A 21,117-nucleotide genomic window follows, 5' to 3' on the forward strand; every position below is an offset into this window, starting at 1 on the left:
AACTTTATGCTTTTTTGAACTTTATACTATTGTGCATCAAAAAAGTCCAAGGTGGGCTCATGTGGGTAAATATAGATATGGTAAACACTCACACAAACTAGAAGAAACAATGTTTAAAAAAATTAAACTTTTAAAATATTTTTTTTAAAATAGCAACAGGCCCGGCCAGTGTGGCTCAGTTGGTTGGAGTGTCATCCTGTGCACCAAAAGGTTGCAGGTTCAATTCCCAGTCAGGGTACGTGCCTAGATTGAGGGTTAAATCCCCAGTCGGAGTACATTTGGAAGGCAATTGATCAATGTTTCTCTCATACATCAATGCCTCTCTCTCTCTCTCTCTCTCTCTCTCTCTCTCTCTCTTTCTCCCCCCCCCCACCCCCATCTCTAAAATCAGAAAACATATCCTCCAGTGAGGATTAAGACAAACAAATAAACAAAGACAGCAACAGGTATAATTTAAGACCAGATATCACAGTGGTGTTTCTGTATTTTAAAAGAAAATACTGAAAATACTGAGGAGTATCAGATTGAAAACCCATTCAGTGTGTCACTTCACTTGCAGCATGACGACTTCAATCACCTTAACACCTAAACTTGACAAACTGGCAAAATTTCAGGTGACAAAGCTGGCCAAGATGACAGGTGACAGGAACAAAGTTCAAAACCATCTTGTGCCCTGACCAGGGGGCTCAGTTGGTTGGAGTGCCGTCCAGAGCACCAAAAGGTTGTAGGTTCGATCCCTGGTTGAGGCGCATATGGGAGGCAACCTATTGATGCTTCTCTATCACATGAGTTGGGGTTTTAAAAAATCAGCTGCTTCAGTATATTATGCTTTGCAGATTTTCTTAACAAAGAGAGGGAGAGAGGGAGGGAGGCAGGGAGGTGAGGAAGGGAGGGAGGGAGGGAAGGATAGATAAATATTTGCATTCATAACAACAGTATGAAGCAATATAGTTACTTTAAACGGCTATAGGTAAAAGGTAAATATCTTAATGTCAGAGAAATGCAGCTCATGAAGCGATAGTAGAAATCACTAAGCGCATAGCAGTGACATCTTGCCTGAAGTGCCCTGTTCAGTTCTCAGTGCAGATTTTAAGAAGAACATAGACCATATAGAGTTCACTGTGGGGAGAATGGCTTAGCTGCTGACCCAGTGCTGCTGCAAAAGTAAGTCATCATTTTTCTTCAGTCCTTGCCTCAGCCCATCCTAGGAGAGCAACTCATTGGCTGAGCTGAGATCCCTTAAACCCTTCGATGGGCCGGAGTGGTGACAGGAAGGATCTGGGGGGACAAAAAGGCCCCAAATCCCCTTTGACTTCTGTAGTAAACGTGTACACGGCTATATTGATTGTACTGCCAAGACTGCTCACATAATAGAAACGAGATAACTTCTCAGAAAGGAATTGGAGGAATAGATGCTGAGTAATCAAAATATACAGGGTGGGCAAAATGGGTTTACAGTTGTGAGTATGTGAAACATAGAGCTGATTCTTGTATTATTATTTACATGTGTATGTATTATGGTATTATTATAATTATTATTAACCTACTTTTTCCCACCCCTGTATGTTGCTACTGAATGAATTCATAGTTGACGTTCAGGTTAGCCGTTTGCCTTTCCCTTCAGTGAACAGAATGACTTCCTGGAAACGATGGGACTGCCCAGACTCGGATCTTGTCTCATTTTGAGTTGTATGTTTGACTGAAATCCCTCAGCAGAAGGGAGGTCTTGGTTTGAGCAACCTAAGCTGGGTTTCCTCTCAGAAGGAGGCAGTGCTAGACAGGCCCACTAATGAGCCTCCTGGGGAATAATTCATCCTAAAGAAAGAGACACAAGGACAAGAGGCCAGGGTATAGGTGAAAGGCAATTCTGAGTAAAGCACAATATCTTTCGCTGAGTTTATCCTCCAAGCCAGCTAAGCCCCCTGGGCTCAGTCCTGAATCTTAGGAGGGAAGGCTGAAATAAGATATAAAGTAAGTACAGGAGCACCTGCTGACTAGGACGGCATTAGAAGTTTACAGTCTAAGCCTCCCCCTACCCATCATGCATTGCTCCAAACAAATAGCAATGACAGATGGTTTTTTTTTAATAAAGAAAATCTAAAACACACAGCCATATCTTTGTAGAAGAAAAAGTAAATGAGGACTCAAAGCAGTCAGTGAGGCTGAAGGTGTAGCCCCCTGGGCTCTGGGTCAGAAGTCTGTCAGGGGCTGATGGAAGTTAGAATAAAACCCCTCTTCTCCACACACCACCAGGGACATACACTGGTCTGTCAGCATGAAATCAACAGTGATGGGGGGACTCTCCTGTAATGAAAAGAAGGTTTAAAAAAAAGAAGCTACTGTGCAGAACTGGTCCATGTGCTCTATGATGCAACTGCATGACCAAGGAGGGGAGGGGACATTGAGGCAAAGACTCTCAGTCATGATCGGGGACAACCCACCTCCCAGTTCGGCAGCTGTGAAGAGGAGGGTTACCGTAGCAGGTCTGAGGCGGCCAAGTGCAGAAGGGCCTACTTGCATGGTTGGCCCTTGGCTGGCATCTGGGAATTTGGCTCCCAAATCATTCCTGCTAAAGATGGGTCCCGGTAACCAGACCCTTTGCACAATGTCATTTAGAGCGGACATCTGCTTTCCTTCTTGGAGTCTGGAACTTGGGTATATGCTAAGCAGAAGATGCCTATGCATTCAGCACCCAGGAAAAGTCTTAAATCTGATTCTCTAATAGGTTATCCTGGGCAGAAATATTGCACACATAGTTCTACGTATTTTGCTGCAAAAATAAATAAATAAAAAATAAATTGGTATGTTCTTTCTCCTTATCAGAGGGAAAGAGTGTAAGGAAGCCTGTGCCTAGATTTTTCCAGAATCCACTAGTATATTTTTCCCTTAATGATTCTGTCATTATATCCTTTCACTGTAAGAGACCTTTGTCATGAGTCCAACTATATGCTGAGTTCCATGAGTGCTCCTAAAGATTCTCCAAATGAGTGTGACCTTGAAGATCCATAAAGCTGTGCTGGCATGGATACATTAGAACAACTCCAGCTCATTAAAATACGCTTACCGTGTTATTTTTGCAGTGGGGGAGGAGAGATGGCTGGGGATAATGGGATCCTTGTGACTGGGTGGTTATGGAGTTACCCCAGAGTACAAAAAAAAAAGCAGCTGAACTGCAATCTTTTGTGAGAGGTAAAAGTTCCCTATGGAATTTGAAAAGAGATCCAAGCCCAGGAGACTTGGCTCATTGAGTCCCCTGACTCCTTTTGGCCATGAGGGCTAAAATGCAGAAAAAGGAGAAACCCGGGTGATGTTTTTGCTTTTTGTGCTATCCACCTGGTAGCAGGGGAAAAGGGGCAAATATATCCAAGGGTGGGTTTTGAATGGGCCAAGGACAATAAAAATGAGCTGCTCAGCTGCTCTCACCTTTGGGCAGAAGAAACTAAAGGGTGGAGCATACAAGCCACCTCTTTGGCCCTGGTATAGCACCTGCCTTCCTCAAATTCCAGCTGGGATCTCCCAGCAGCTATCATTTTAACCCCATAAATGCTGAATATTCTGTTAGGCATGAAACAAAACTGTGGTAAAAAAATAAAAAAATTTAAATGACTGTATTTTGTGGCTATTTCATCTATGTATGGTTAGCATTTATTTTATTTATTTTTCCCATTTATCCCCTCTATTCCCTCTTCCACCTTGACCCCCAAATCCCTCCCCCCACACACAATCACCACATTGTTGTCCATATCCATGAATTCTTTTTTTCTCAATCCCTTCTCCCCCCAACATCCTCACCCCCTACCACCAGTTATCTGCCTGCATTTTATGAGTCTGTCTCTGTTTTGCTTGGTAGTTTGTTTAGCTTTATATATATAGTAATATATGTACATATTACTATATATTTATATATAGTAAAAATAAATAAAAAATAAATTGGTATGTTCTTTCTCCTTTTGAGAGGGAAAGAGTGTAAGGAAGCCTGTGCCTAGATTTTTCCAGAATCCACTAGTATATTTTTCCCTTAATGATTCTGTCATTATATCCATATATATGTTGTTGTTGTTGATTTCAGAGAGGAAGGGAGAAGGAGAGATAGATAGAAACATCAATGATGAGAATCATTGATCAGCTGCCTCCTGCACGCCACCTACTGGGGATGGAGCCCACAAACCTGGGCATGTGCCCTGACAAGGAATTGAAATGTGATCTCCTGGTTCATAGGTCAACACTTGACTACTGAGCCACACCAGCCAGCCTGTTTAACATTTATCTTTAAAAGCATATTCTTTGTCAATGAAAGAAATTCCACAGCTAAAAAAAGTTGTAAAGAGTTTGAGTCAGAGCTGAGGGCCAAACCCAAAAGCAGAATCTCAAAGGATTGAGAACATGGTCTGAGGAGTAGCAGTTTTGCAGCTCCTACTTTATCGTTAGGCTCAAAGGAGACAACTTAAGGTTGTTATGAGAGAAATGCATGGGTGGTCTTTCTCAGTTGTAGTGGGAGTGAGGTTCTTAGGGCACCGCTGGAATGAGAATTTCCAAAGGCCCCATGGAAGGATGAGATGTGGTAGAAAGCTTTATTTGTGTGGAATTACATCCCTTGGTTTGTAAAGTCCCATCTCCCTTCATCCAGTCCTGGAAGATGTACAGCTGGGGATTCAGCAGAGCTAGAAGCAGAGGCAGAGTCCAGCGTTCTGTTTGTGGGTGGAACGGGGTCCAGTTTAGCATTAGGCTCGTTGCAGTCCATTAGTCCATTGTGTGGGGGTTCCACGTGGCCTATGGCAAATGCAGGGGAGCCGAGAGAGTGCAACCCCTGCAAAAAGAATCCTAAGGGTACCGCGCAAACCAAGAGAGCAAATTCCTTTGTTTAGGAGCTTACCTATCTCCAGTCTTCCTGAGTTTGCAGTGGCCACGCCTACTCTGGCCAATGACCTGTTCCCAGGTGTGACTGACAGGAAAGTACCTTCCCTGTGTCAACCAGACCATACGGGGCATGGGCCTACATTGTAGCTTCCTGGCAAAGCTGCACAAATGGCATGCCTATGGAATTTGGCCTTCCCTTTGCTCCTTTCCAGTTATTAATAAACTAGGTTCATTACAACAATATAGTTTACATGAAATCCATTGGTGGCTGATTAAGGAGGTGGGAGATAGTGAAGCAGGGCAATTCCCTGGGATTGGGTAAAAAGCAAAATGGAGAGATCCATATTTCTTTTACATTGGTAGGTGCAGGGTAGTTAACATATAACACATACAGTCTACAGAAATATGCATGTAGAAGATAACTGTGAGCAACGATGGAGTCATTTCGTCTCAGGTACCAGGGTGTTTATGCTAGAGGCCTGGAGGAGAGATCGTTCTGATGTGTTATGTTGTCCTAGACCTAGAGGCACAAAAACAACGGACGAGGCTCGCTCAAGGTAAAGATTAATCTATCATAAAAGCCTTAGGATGTGACTTCCCATCATAACGCGCTTAGCTGAGAATTTTTATATCAGAACATCCCCTATAACAGTGGTCGGCAAACTGCGGCCCCTTGAGTGTGGCTCTTCCACAAAATACCATTTGCGGGCGCACACATACAGTGCGATTGAAACTTCGTGGCCACACTCAAGGGGCCAAAGAGCTGCATGTGGCTCGCGAGCCGCAGTTTGCATACCACTGCCCTGTAACAACAGCTACTGTCGTGTCAGGCCTTCCAGGTAGTTCCCTGAGCTCACTGGGTCTGCCAGGTCACCCCCTTTTTTTCAGGTTACAATTTCATAAATGCTCGCAAGGAAAGATCACACTCGGAGAAAGCTGCAAAGGGAAACAAAGGTAGCGGCACACAACTCCCTAGCTTTTTGCCATGGGTGGGTGAATTGAAATTGAAACTCTGAGCCATGGAAACAGAACAAATCTTCGTCACTGATCATTCCTGCTATGGTTTTTGTTTATTAGAGTCTCTTTGAAAAAAAAAGAAACAACATGAACATAGAGGCAAGCTCCAGATGAAAATACAGTTTTAAAAAGCAGTTCTTAGTTTGCTGATGAGCTTTTGTTGAAATCAAAGTCCTGACCTTTAAAGGCTGATGATTTTTCCTGTCTGATGTGCAGCCTTTACAGTGGGTCAATTTCGACTCTCAGACCAGGTGAAAAGGGCCTTAAGACAGCCTTGTGACTTGGACTTTTGAACACAGCTGTCTGGCCCTGCAGTGATTTGAGTTTGCTGCTGCAGAAGAAAAGTGGTTGCTGGCATTTTTGGAATCCTGAATTCCAGATCCTAATTGCCTGGACCCGACTCTCAGGTGAACTCTTATACCAACTACTCTGGGCTTCTTTAGCCTTAGTACTAGGTATGCTGAACCGAAATCAGAAGGGATCTCACCACGCAATGAATAGGACTCAGACTCCGGGACAGTTACAGATTCAGAACAGCCCTCCGTGGGGCTATAAACTGTCAATCGCTATGGATGCTGGCAGGCCTGAGTTACACACAGATGCCCGCAGAAAGGGATTTGTTTTCTCGTGGGACCATGTGAAATTGAGCTGACTGGCTCCATAATGCTGATACAGAGACTAATTGCATTCCTAACTTGTGGTTCCTACCAGAAGCTGCAAGGTGAGGAAGGTGCATCACTTGAGGAAGCTACCATGCTTTCTAACACAGATCTTTATGATTAATGGGATTTGTTTTAATTAGCTAAGTCTAGGGCTCCTAGCGAGTGTGACTCAAGTCGGTACTGCAGGTTGGTCCTGCATCAGAGGGTCCTAATTTTGCTGTAAAGATGCCTTGGGTACTGGTGAATGGAGGAGACTGTACAGAAGAGAGCTAGTATAGCAGGCCTGAGGTTGACATCTTTCGAAAAGCCTTGCTTGCAGGATCGGCCCTGAGCTGGTATCTGGGAAACTCGGCCCTCAAATAACTCCCTTACTGATAAGGGAGGCTCAATGTGCCTAGACTTTTCATACAAACAGTGGCATTTATAGCCAACACCTGATTTTCACTGGGGAATCTGGAATTTGGAAGCATGCTAGGCAGATGTTGCTTATGTGATCACACCCCAATAAAAACCTCAGGCACTACAGTGGGTTGAGTAGTGCCCCTCAACGCCTCAGCAAAAAATTCATGTCCAAGTCATAAACCCCAGAACCTGTAAATGTGATTGATTTGGATAAAAAGTTTCTTTGCAAATGGAATTAAATTAAGCATTTTGAGATGAGGTCATTCTAGATCTAAGATGGGCCCTTAATCCAATGGCAGGTATTATAAGAGAAAGGCAGAGAGGAAATCTTAAACAAAGAGACAAAGAGAAGGAGGCCCTGTGAAGCTGGAGACAGAGATTGGATTCATGTGTCTACAAGGCAAGGAGCACTAGGGCTGGCCAGCAGCCACCCAAAGCTAGGAAAGAGGTATGGAACGGCTTCTCCCACAGAGCCTCCAAAAGAACCAACCCTGCCAACACCTTGATTTCAGATTTCTGGCCTTCATCAGAAACTCTACAGACCAGGAAGGAATGGCATGAAGTACTCAAGGTAATGGAAAGCAAGGATCTGAAACCAAGATTACTATATCCAGCAAGGCTATCATACTAAATAGATGGTGAAATAAAGAGCTTCCCAGACAACAAAAAAAGGCTAAAGGAACTTACCACCAAACCAGCGTTACAAGAAATGCTAAAGTACTCCTATAATGAGAAGGAATAGAGAAACATAGGCATAAATAATTAAAATGGCAATAAATAAGTACCTATCAATAATAACCTTATAGGTAAATGGATTAAATGTTCCAATTGAAAGGCATAGGATAGCTGAATGGATAGAAATCATGACCCAAATATATGCTGTCTATAAGAGATCTATCTCAGAACAAAATACTCAGGATGAGAGTGAAGTGATGAGAAAAATTTTCCATGCAAATGGAAACAACAAAAAAGCTGGGGTGGCAATACTCTTATCTGACAAAATAGACTTCAAAATGAAGGTCAGCGCAAGAGACAATAAAAGTCACTACATAATACTAAAGGGATCTATGCAACAAGAGGATATAACCCTGGTAACATATATGCAATTAATATAGGAGCACCTAAATTTTTTTTTTAAAAAAAGACTTCTAAAAGACTTTAAGGGAGAGATAGACAGCAATACAGTCATAGTAAGGGACTGTAACACCCCCCTGACTTCACTGTATAGATCTTCCAAAATATTAATGAGGAAACAGTGACTCCAAGTGACAGAGTGGATCAGATGGATTTAATTGACATTTGTAGAACATTTCACCCCAAAGCTGGAGAATACACATTCTTCTCAAGTGCACATGGGTCATTCTCAAAGATAGACCTCATGATAGGACACAAAACAAGTCTCTACAACAGTGGTTCTCAACCTTCCTAATGCTGTGACCCTTTAATACAGTTCCTCATGTTGTGGTGACCCCCAACCATAAAATTATTTTCATTGCTACTTCATAACTGTAATTTTGCTACTGTTTTGAATTGTAATGTAAACATCTGATATGCAGGATGTATTTTCATTGTTACAAATTGAACATAAAGCATAGTGATTAATCACAAAAATAATATGTAATTATTTATGTGTCTTCTGATGGTCTTAGGTGACCCCTGTGAAAGGGTCGTTCGACCCCCAAAGGGGTTCACGACCCACAGGTTGGTGACCCACAGGTTGAGAACCGCTGCCATACAAGTTTAAGAAGATTGAAATCACATCAAGCATCTTCTCAGATCACAATAGAATGAAATTAGAAATCAACTACAATAACAACACTAAAAACATTCAAACACATGGAGGCTAAATAGAATGTTATTAAACAAGATCAAGAGAGAAATAAAAAACTTTCTGGAAACAAATGAAAATGAACACACAAAAACTAAAAATCTATGGGACACAGCAAAAGCAGGCCTGAGGGAGAAGTTCATAGCACTACAGGCCTACCTCAAAAAAACAAGAAAAATTAATAATGAACTATTATACCCTACAGCTTAAAGAATTAGAGAATAACAACATAAGCCCAGAGTAAGTAGAAGGAAGGAAATAATAAAGATTGGAGCAGAAATAAATGACATACTAGTAGAGGCTAAATCACAATACAAAAATTCAACAAAAACAAAGAGCTGGTTCTTTGAAAAGTTAAACAAGATTAATGAACTGTTAGCCTGACTCATCAAGAAACAAAGAGAGAGGACCCAAATAAATAAAACCAGAAAGGAAAGCAGTGAAGTAACAACTACACCATAGTAATACAAAGGAATGAACAATTATATGCTAACAAGCTGGACAATATGAATAAAATGGACAAATTCCTAGAAAAATACATTCTTCCAAAAATGAATCAGGAAGAATCAGAAAAACCTGAGTAGGCCATTAACAACTGATGAAATTGAAGCAATAGTAATAAAATAAAATAAAATAAATACTCCCAGCAAACGAAAGCCCTGGGCTGGATGGCTTCACAGGGGAGTTTTACCAAACCTTCAAAGAATAACACCTATCCTCCTCAAACTCTTCAAAAATTCCAAGAGTAAGGAACACTTCCAACCTCTTTTTATGAGGCTAGCATTATCCTAATTCCAAAACTAGATAAAGACACTCCAAAGAAAGAGAATCACAGGCCAATATCCCTGATGAACATAGATGCTAAAATCCTCAACAAAATATTAGCAAATTGGATCTAGCAATATATTTAAAAAATCATACACCATGACCAAATGGGATTTATTCCAGGGATACAAGGCTGGTACAGTATTTGCAAATCAATAAACCTGATGCATCACATAAACAAACTGAAAGACAAAAATCACATGATCATATCAATAGATGCAGAAAAAGCATTTGTAAAATCCAACACCCACTTTTGATAAAAACTCTCAGCCAAGTGAGAATAGAGAGAACATGATAAAGACCATATATGACAAACCTACAGCCAAAATCATACTTAATGGGCAAAAGCTAAAACCATTTCCCCTAAGAACAGGAACAAGACAGGGATGTCTACTTTCACTACTCTTATTCAATATAGTACTGGGAGTGCTAGTCACAGCAATCAGACAAGAAGAAGAAATAAAAGGCATCCAAATTGGAAAAGAAGAAGTAAATTGTTATTACTCACAGATGATATGATATTGTACATAGAAAACCCTAAAGACTCCATCAAAAAACTACTAGACTTAGTAATGAATTTGGCAATGTAGCAGGATACAAAATTAACACCCAGAAATTGGTGGCATTTATACACTGATAATGAATGTTCAGAAGAGAAACGAAACAAACAATCCTATTTGCCACTGCAACAAAAAAATTAAGATACTTAGCGATAAACTTAACCAAGGAGGTAAAAGACTTATACTCAGAAAACTACAGTACACTAAAAAAAAAAGAGATAGAGGAAGACATAACAGATAGAAGAACATACCATGTTCTTGGATTGGTAGAATCAACATCATTAAAATGTCCATACTACCCAAAGCAATCTATAGATTCAATGCAATCCCCATTAAATTACCAATGGCATATTTTACAGATCTAGAACAAATACTCCAAAAATGTACATGGAACCAAAAAGGACCCCAAATAGCTGCAATCTTAAAAAGAAGAACAAAGTCAGAGGGATCATAATATTAGATATAAGATTATACTACAAAGCCACTATACTCAAAATAGCCTAGTACTGGCACAAGAACAGGCTTATAGACCAATGAAACAGAACAGAAACCCCAGAAATCAACCCAGGCCATTAAGCTAATTAATATTTGACAAAAAGAGGCAAGAACATACAATGAAGTCAAGACCAAAGGGGGTTGAGGAAGGATTGCTGAGCAGTGCTGAGAAACCATTTGAGATAGGTTGTCACAAATGTAAAGCTTGATTATGTAAATTTTCCCCAGTGATGTTCAGATTGTGGAATGAGGAGTGTGAATTAGTGGATCTGGTCGAGAAAAAGGAGGGAGGGCAAGAGTATAATTTTGTATGAAGGAGCCTAGAATGGGGAAGGCAGAACAGGAAGGGTAGCAGGCATAGCAAACAGCCTGGGACTACTGTAGAGAGTGTGGATGAAAAGGGGCCACATGCTAACCTGACAAGCTCAGGAAAGGCCTGTGTGGTGGCCTTGCAAACTCAAGAGACCTAAAGTAACCACAAAGGATGGTCTGAAATTAAAATTTTACTTAAAAAGCAGTCTATGGTGGGTAGTCATGCCCTAGACCAATATCTTCCCTGACAAAAATTAACTTTGATCTTTATTAAGCTTATTGACTTTTTGCATCTAAGATAACATACCTGTGGAATGTCGGGGTAACTTGTAACTTCCCTTTTTCCAGACCTCTGGGCACAACCAAGGCACCAGGGCAGAGACCACAAATTCCCTCATTGTTATTGGTATCTGTTAATTGTTGCCTCTTAAGTATTCTGTAAAAGAAGCATGTGTCTATCATTTTACTTTTTATGCAATCCCAGAGGTACCCCACTCCCTTTGCTTCCTCCTACCTCCCTAATCTGTCACCAAGGAATTTCATGTAACCCACTTACATCTCTTCCTTTGATTACAATGTATAAAACAAGGTGAAAACCACCATTCTCTGGAGCATCATCTTCATTCATTGAGATTCTGCTTCCCAGCTACTGTCCACAGTTTGGCTTAAATAAAATCAAACAATTCTTAAAAAAAAAAAGAGTCTCTTCAATAAATGGTGTTGAGAAACTTGGACAGATATATGCAAAAAAATGAAACTAGACCACCAACTTATACCATACACAAGAATAAACTCAAAATGGATAAAAGAATTAAATGTAAGCCACGAAACCATAAAAATGCTAGAAGAAATTATAGGCAGCAAAATCTCAGACATCTCTTGTAGCAATATGTTTATAGATACATCTGCTAAGGCAAATGAAAATAAACAAATGGGACTACATCAAAATAAAAAGCTTCTGCACAGAAAAAAAAAATAAGCCATCAACAAAATGAAAATGGAGCCCACTGTATGGGAGAACATATTTGGCAATAACACGCATGATAATGGATTAATATACAAAATATATAAGGAACTCATACAACTTAACAAAAGGAAGATAATCCAATTAAAAAAATGAATAAAGAATCTAAACAGATACTTCTCTAAAGCAGACATACAGATGGCCAAGAGACATATGAAAAAAATGCTCAAAGTCACTGATCATCAGAGAGATGCAAGTCAAAACGACAATGAGGTATCACCTCACACCTGTCAGAATGACTATCATCAGCAAATCAACAAATGACAAGTGCTAGAGAGGATATGGAGAAAAGGGAACCCTAGTTCACTGCTTTCGGGAATGCAGACTGGTGTAGCACTGTGGAAAATAGTAAGGAGTTTCCTCAAAAAATTAAACATGAAATTACCATTTGACCCAGTGATCCCACTTCTAGGAATATATCCTAAGAGACCCAAAACACCAATCAGAAAAAATATATGCACCCCTATATTCATAGCAGCACAATTTACAATAGCTAAGATCTGGAAACAGTCCATCAGTAGATGAGTGGATAAAAAAAGTTGTGGTACATTCATAACATGGAATATTATGCAGCAGTAAAAAAGGATTTCTTACCCTTTGAGACAGCATGGAGGGACCTGGAAAGTACTATGCTAAATGAAATAAGCCAGTCAGAGAAGAACAAGTATTGCACGATCTCACTAATGTGTGGAATCTAATCAACAAAATAAACTGATGAATAGAATAGATCCAGAAACACAGACTGTGTAATCTCAGAAGGAAGGCGGAGGTGGGTGGGAAGAGATCAACCAAAGAACTTGTATGCATATATGCATAACCCAGGGACACAGACAATAGGGTGGTGAAGGCCTGGCATGGGGGTGGAGGTGGGTTAGAAAGAGGCCAATGAGAGAAAAAAGGAGGCATATGTAATACCCTCGACAATAATGATTTTTTTTAAAAAAGACAATGCAGAAAATGTCCAATGCAATAGTTTATAACAACAAAATTGTATCCAGACTCTAAATATAATTACATAAGGATCATATCTATATCTGATTAAATATCTGAAAAGACTATGGAAAAATGAAGTTGGAAACTTTTCCATTAGTCATTTTTGCCTTTTCCCCCCTTTTATTATAATGTTAGAATAGGAAAAAAAACTTGAATATTTGGGAGGATATGAAATCAGTACTCATTTATACATCTATAAGAATGGCACTAATGGGGATAATACCTGCCCTAGTCAACATGCACCTCTTTCGACAAAAAAGTTGGAACAACATTGAAGGTGGGAAAATGGCAGATTGCTCTTCCCAAAAGAAAGGAAGCTACTTATCCCTAAGTGCAGTTATATAATGAAAGACATTAAAAATGCACCAATACGAGACTGATCCTTTGGGTTGGGGGGAGAGGGAATATTTTAGGAAGCATGAAATGAGGACCTTAGACTTCTGAGGTTACTCTGGAGTTCCAGGGAAAGATAAGACTCTAGAACAGTGATGGCGAACATTTTGAGCTCGGCGTGTCAGCATTTTGAAAAACCCTAACTTAACTCTGGCGCCGTGTCACATATAGAAATTTTTTTATCTTTCCAACCATAGTAAAACAAAGATTTATATTTTTGATATTTATTTTATGTATTTAAATGCCATTTCACAAAGAAAAATCAACCAAAAAAATGAGTTCGTGTGTCACCTCTGACACGCGTGTCATAGGTTCGCCATCACTGCTCTAGAGAAAGGGCCAGCCAGGTGTTGCTGGGACCAGATGGGTCCTCCTGAGGGCTGCTGTGCCTGGTTCAGCGAGAGAGGATTCCCCTCTCTGCTGATCTGAGTTCATCTCAATGTCAACCAAGTATCTGAACACTGAGGACATACCAGCCAAAGAAACTAGAGCACCTGGCCTTAAGGGACAATCCCCGATGTACTTGGTCCCAAACATGATGTCATTTAAAGAAATGTCTGGATCAAGAGGAGATTAAAGAAACTGTCTGGTAGAGTGGGGCAAGGCAGAGAAAGGCACAGATGACTAGAGGTTGAGTTTTCCCTCTGAAGAAAACAGTGAGCAAAACTCACAATTGCAAACTGACTTCGAAGAACACATCAGAAGGCAAAAGAGAGCCATGGGAGCTCCGCTGTCATTCATCTTCAGGAAGGGGTCACCTGAGGAAGCACAGAACTCCCAACCGACTCTACTCTAACCACCAAGCACATCGCCCTAATGTGGCATCTGAAGTCTGTGCCTGTGTATGCACAGAAACAAGAGCATGGCTTAGTTAAGTGACAACCAGGAGAGCAAAGGTGACTAACTATATACCCATTAATATCGTTTTCTTGTGTTTAAAGAAGAAACTGAGGCACAGAAAGAGGAACTGCCCTAGGAAAAAGGAAACCACTTCTCTCTCAAGGACCATGGCCAACAGTTATCTGCCAGAGCTCTGGGCAGGGGACTGAGTACAATCTGACAGATGCTAGCAATCTCTCATCAAGCTAATTAGCTAATTAATGCTGATTTCTCTTTTTTTTAATTTATAGAGAAAACAGAAGAGTTAATGTCCTTATCCAGAGTTCCCAATATAATGGAATTATGGCGATCTCCGTCCTTTCCCAAGGGAACTGTTTATTATAGCTCTGCGGTGCCTAGGAGCTTCCTAGTCCATGCTGCTGGAAGGAAATGGGAGAAAAGCTGAGACTGGAGCTAGGGAGACCAAAGAAGCAGGGGACAAAAGAGAGCTGAGAAGGGCTAGGCAATGATCATGGAGACCAAGCAAGGCATTGCCACCCAGTGACCAGGAGTGAAGATAAGAATCAAGCAGGCTCCAAATTCTGGGTGGACTTCAACTCTAGTGGACAACCTAGATCCTTCCCTCGGGGAAATGGAAAGTTGAGAAGCAAAAGCAGCAGGGATCCATCCAGAGGATTCTTTTGGGAAATCAGGGGACGGCATCAGAATAGTAGGTGAGTAATGTCTCCCATTCAGAAGTGAAATCACCAGAGATGAGATCAGCATGGGAAATGCAAAATCACAAAGCCTATTCTACAACAAGTGCTCCAAAATGTTTTGTTTTGTTTTTTAAGATCATTCTTAGGGGTCCTGAGGGTGAAAAGGGGTTCCAGCCAGCCCAGACTCTCAGAGGTAACTAAAATTCAGAGCCAAAATAGAAAAGTCCTTGGCTTCAGAAAGCTTTCCTTTACTGCATACAAGTCTCGTGGTTCACCTTTAAACTGCCTCTGGATAATGGGGCCTGCATGTGTGTTACATGCATTTACAAATGAAGAGGAAGGAAAACATAAAACAGTTATACAGGAGACTGTGGTAACTGACTTATGTTGAAGAGACTATGGTAATTGTCATCTGATTTCCCAGCATCAGCATGCCCACCATAGATTTCTGTACCAATAATGAAGACTGAAACTTATCAAATAAGAAGCAATCAGAGGAGCCCCCTTAATGACCCAATATGGTGCAAAAGAGATCCAGAGCCAGGAGAGTATTCCTCTTAGCAGGACCTGCAGGTCTCTGTTCTCCCACCTATAGGTACAGTCCTTTTGGAGCAAATAACACAAGGTAAGACAAGGTTTACCTATCCTCCTATCTAATAAAAGAGAAACATGGTAATTAGCCGTACCTCTGCTACCCTTCCCATTGGCTAATCAGGGCGATATGCAAATTAACTGCCAGCCAAGATGGCGGCCGGCAGCCAGGCAGCTTGAAGCTATCAGGAGGCTTGCTTGCTTCAGTGACGGAGGACTCCAACGTCCCCCGCCTGCCTAGCCGGCCTCTGAGCTTGCAGTTTGAAACATTGTAACAAATATAGAAGCTAAACCAAACCCCAGAAACCTGCTTTCAGTGAGCTGGGATCTCAGAGCTGGAGTTGAAACAGTGTTTTGATTATAGAACCCAAACAAACCAAGCCTCAGAGCTAAAGCTGGGCCAGAATTAAAAAAAGAAAAAGAAAAAAAGGAGCGGTTGGGAGCTTCAGTCACCCGCCAGCCTGAAAACGGCCCTCAGCCCCTCACCCAGACTGGCCAGGCACCCCAGTGGGGACCCCCACCCTGAAGGGGGTGTGACCAGCTGCAAACAGCCATCATCCCCTCATCCAGGCTGGCCAGGCACCCCAGTGGGGACCCCCACCCTGATCCAGGACACCCTTCAGGGCAAACCAGCCGGCCCCCACCTGTGCACCAGGCCTCTATCCTATATAGTAAAAGGGTAATATGCCTCCCGGCACTGGGATCAGCATGACAGGGGCCAGCGCCCAAACCCCCTGATCGCCCTGCGGCTCTGTGTGTGACAGGGGGCGGGGCCACAACCTCCCTATCTGCCCTGCTCTGTTCATGACAGGGGAAGGCGCCCCAACCCCCTGATCAGCCCTGCTCAGTGCCTGATAGGGGGGAGCTCCCCAACACCCTGATCGGCCCTGCTCTGTGGGTGATAGAGGGCGGTGCCCCAACCCCCCCCCCCCCCCCCCCCGACGGGCCCTGCGCTGTGTATGACGGGGTAGAGCCATAATCTCTCCATCGGCCCTACCCTGAGTGTGACAGTAGCGGTGCCCCAACCCCCTGATTGGCCCTGCTCTGTGGGTGATAGAGGGCGGCGTCCCAATCCCCCCACCCCCACAGGCCCTGCTCTGTGTGTGACGGGGTAGAGCCATAACCTCCCCATCAGCCCTGCCCTGAGTGTGACAGGGCGGAGCTCCTCAACCCCCTGATCGGCCCTGCTCTGTGTGTGACAGGGTATGGAGCCCCAACCCCTCTGATGGGCCCTGCTCTGTGAGTGACAGGGGGTGGCGCTGCAACCTCCCCATTGACCCTGCCTTGAGTGTGACAGGGGGCGGTGCCCCAACCCCCCAATTGGCTCTACCCTGAGTGTAACTAGGGGTGGCATCGCAACCTCCCAATCCACCCTGCTCTGTGCATGACAGGGGGCAGCGCCCCAACTCCCCAATTGGCCCTCCTCTGAGCCTGACCAGGGGCTGCACCTAGGAATTGGGCCTGCCCTCTGCCACCCGGGAGCAGGCCTAAGCCAGCAGGTCGTTATCTCCTGTGGGATCCCAGAGTGTGAGAGGGCACAGGCCGGGCTGAGGGACCCCCCCGCCCCCGAGTGCACAAATTTTTGTGCACCGGGCCTCTAGTCCTATGTAATAAAACTATAATATGCAAATCAACCAAAAAGCAGAACGACCAGTTGCCACGACATGCACTGACCACCAAGGGGCAGATGCTCAATGCAGGAGCTGCCTGCCCCCTGGTGGTCAGTGTGTTCCCACAGGGGGAGCTCCGCTTAGCCAGAAGCCTAGCTCACAGCTGATAAGCACAGGGGTGGTGGCGGGAGCCTCTCCTACCTCCCCTGCAGGCAAGCGGTAAGGAGTGAGGGGTCATGGACTGCGAGAGGGATGTCTGTCGGCTTAGACCCACTCCTAAGTCGGCAGTCAGACATCCCCCAAGGGGTCCTGGACTGTGAGAGAGCACAGGCCGGGCTGAGGGACCCCCCCCCCCCACCCCTGCTCAGTGCATAAATTTCATACACTGGGCCTCTAGTATACAATATCAGTTTGGGATGTGTCAGCACAAAGGGCACCATCAATATCAAGAGGATGATGAAGACAAGTCGACTAGCTCCATTTAAGACCAATTCCTGGTGTCAGAAAGGGTTCAGGCTGGGGCGTGTCTGCCTTGGGCCAGCCCATAGTTTGTGGGTTCTTGACTTTGTGCAGGAAAGATTTCACAACATAAGTCCAGGTGATTTTGAAACAAGCAAAAGGAGAGAGCCTAGGCAATGCTCTGCTTTGGCCTTCTAGAAATATTATAGGAAAGAAGTGAACCATTCAGGGTGGCATAGACTCAGTGAGAAATACGTCACAGGGAGAGAAGTGAACCAAGGCAGGGCTGCTGTTAGCTCAATGGGAAGTCAGAGAAAAGGGTCCCTTGGAGACAGGTTCAGGGGGTGAGCCCAGGACGAGCTGCCCCTGCTCACTGCTCCCTGGTTGTGAGTGTCACTGAGTCCCTTGGCATTTAAGAGAGAGAGAGAGAGAGAGAGAGAGAGAGAGAGAACAGAGATATGTGCCTGAGAAAGATGGAAGAAAGATGTGTGCTCCAGTGGGAGGCCCCACGGGCTTCCTTTATCATGAGGGGTTTTATCTGTTTTCTAAAGCCAGGAATTTTAGGGGAGGTTTGTGCTGGTGGGGGTGGGGGGGGGCAATCTCAATAGAATATTTATAAGCTTTCCAAGTGTGTCCTTTTAGGGTTGTGGATTCCACTCATTGGTCGGTGCTAGGGTAGGGGTGACCAGTCATGCACCTGGTCCTGATGTCAGCCATGGCGTCACTCCGTGTTGTTTTACTGCTTTTCTGGGCCTGGAGCTGAAACACAACTGAGTCCTAAATGCCATCCCTGTTTGACCAGAACTCTCCCTCTGTGGTCAACAGACCTGGGGCTTTGTTCCTAAGATTATTTGATGTGGGTCGTAACTTTACTGTCCTGAGAATCCAAAGCTTAGGGGAGTGTCATGCAAGGGATCTAAGGGAGTCATGTTAATCTATTCTCTGACTCCTTGTTTCCCCTCTAAGGGGGTCTAAAACTATATGACTAGCAATATGCCAGGGAGGAAAGTTCAGGGAATGGTCTGAGCCACATTACCAGCAACATGAAAGGTTAGGGGGTTAAACTGCATGACCAACCACATCCCAGGGGAAGAAAGGTCATCCTGGGGAGGAGGTCCTTGTTTTCCAGTTTTGCTGGTTGCTAGGCATGTGGGCTTTCTGCCTTGGTGGCCTTCTGTATTTTTCCCATAATCCCTGCTCTGCTCATGTCTAAGTGCCTATTATAACTGGGAGAGTCTTCACAACATGTCACTGCTAAGTACTTGAGCCAAAATAGAGCAGGGGTTGCTCTGAAATGGAGGGGGTGCCACGCTAGTCTCACCACACCTTCACCACCATCCAACAACCATACCAGTCATGCCAGGATGGAAACATCTCCATTCGGACTACCCACTGCCCTCACAAAGGGTGAAAATACCAGATCATCCTGGGAGAAGCCAACCCTCCGTGAGGTCCTCTTTTATAAGAACCAAAGTCACTATCTCCATCTTCATTCCATGGATGAGGGAGCTGCCTACTTTGTGAGCAAGAAACAAAGGCACCAGGAGCAAGATGAAACCCTCCACGTAGGCCCGCAAGCCCTAGACAGAGCAAGCAGGGAGGTCCATCAGCAGGAGGCTCCATGAGGTTCCCCTAACACCTGCGCCACCCACCAGTGAAAACCTGTCTACCTGCCTTGAAGGCCAGCTGGTTCACGTACTGGGTCTGGAATCCCAGAGACCTGCAATTTCCTGTATCATCATAAAGGGTACACACAAGCCCAAGAGGAAGCATCCCACTCGTGGGTCAGAACTGCCTTTTGGGGTTTGGTTTCTATCTTTGTACCATGAGAAGACTGGAATGAAGTTACCACAGAGAAAGATATGTGTATACACAGCTACTCAGGCACAACGCCTACTCAGAAGGCTTTTCTTTCCACATGTACCCTCTATGCCACCTTTGGTATATATGACAGTCACCGGCACGGAGTGGATTGTTGAATAAATGAAATCCACTCCAAGTTTGGCTCTAATTTCTATGTCCCCCGCAAGATGACCGAAACCAGATCATGGGAAAGAGGACTCAGGCTCAGAAGACACCAGGTGGAGCTTTTGCAACCAGGACAAAATATAGGTCCAGGAATAACTCAAGTCTAGGCATAGGAGACTGCAGGGCATGGGAAAACCACCCACTCACTAGGAAACACCCAAGCACCTAAAAGGTTTTGAGGACCCAGGACAAATCCCTCCAACTTCTCCTCCTACCAGGCCCAGCTCCATCTAACTGACAGCTATGAAACTTGGTTAAGATTAACATCTCAGACTCTTCCTAAAGGGTCTCCGTCCCAGGTCTGTGGTGATGATCACATTTCCCTCTTTTAAGTGGGGCAGCAGTGCCTACCACCATGTGATTCACTGCACTGGAGAAGCAAGTCAGGAGATTGATGAGAGTGGCACTCCTGCGAACACGGTGCTCTGAGTGGCGCTGAGAGTGCTGGCCGTGGCCTGCAGCCTGCACACCACATGGGCGCCCGCCTCGCCTTGGGCACCGAGGCCCTGAGACCTGAGAGCAGGTGCTGTCTGGACATTGCACACCGGCCCCAGTGTGCCCTCCGTGGGTAAATTCACAGGCAATGGGATTAGGCTAGTGGGAATCAGCAATTCTGCACAGGAAACTTTGGGAGATATTACTTAGTGTCGTCTGCCTGAAACTTGGACAAATTGAACGAACAAGATGAGTTTGGTGCTTTGGAAAGTGTGAAAGCTGCTAGTGAACTCTATTCTCCTCTGTCAGGAGAAGTTACTGAAATTAATGAAGCTCTTGCAGAAAATTCAGGACTTGTCAACAAATCTTGTTGGGAAGATGGTTGGCTGATCAAGATGACACTGAGTGACCCCTCAGAATTAGATGCGCCAATGAGTGAAGAGGCATATGAGAAATACATAAAAGCTATTGAGGAGTGAAAATGCAACCCCTAAATAAAGTATGAAACAACTTGACCAAGCATAGTTGTCTTAAACTAGTGGTGGATAGAAGAATTTTCTTGTTATTGTTGTTAACCCATTGATTTTTTTAGAGAGAGAGAAACATTGATATGAGAGAGACATCAATTAGATGCCTCCTACACGTGGGAATGAACCTGTTACCAAGCTATGTGCCCTTAACTGGGTATCGAGTGTGCAGGCTGATGATCCAACCACTGAGCACACTGGCCAGGTCTGGATAGAAGATCTGAAATAGCAATTTTTAGTAATACCAATGGAAAAAGAACCTGCAACAATGCTATTGGAAGAAAATGCCCCTTAACTTCTTAATGATTGCAGATAAACACAATATGCATCTTTTCCATAACACCTTATGATTTTGAAGCTGGACTATAATTATAGTATTGAGAATTCCTGAAATTATCTGTGGTAAAATCTAGTTATAAAAATTAGGTATTTCGAGGGTAACATTGTTCTCTTGAGCCTTATATAATATTGTACCTTAAAATGGTTAATGATCTTTCCATTGGAAATAACTGGCAGTGGAGAAAAGTTTCTGTTAGTTGTGTCAGATGACGAACAATACTA

At 43.6% G+C, this 21,117-nt stretch overlaps 1 pseudogene; it reads left to right on the forward strand.

Annotated features, from left to right (window-relative positions):
• The first annotated feature begins 560 nt into the window (after positions 1 to 560).
• On the forward strand, positions 561 to 20,508 carry LOC138998909 (glycine cleavage system H protein, mitochondrial-like; annotated as a pseudogene).
• Positions 20,509 to 21,117: the final 609 nt, after the last annotated feature.

The sequence above is a fragment of the Myotis yumanensis genome, unplaced genomic scaffold, assembly GCF_028538775.1.
Source record: "Myotis yumanensis isolate MYYU_CA2020_CCGP unplaced genomic scaffold, mMyoYum1.0.hap1 SCAF_21, whole genome shotgun sequence".
In the NCBI taxonomy this organism is placed as follows: domain Eukaryota; kingdom Metazoa; phylum Chordata; class Mammalia; order Chiroptera; family Vespertilionidae; genus Myotis; species Myotis yumanensis.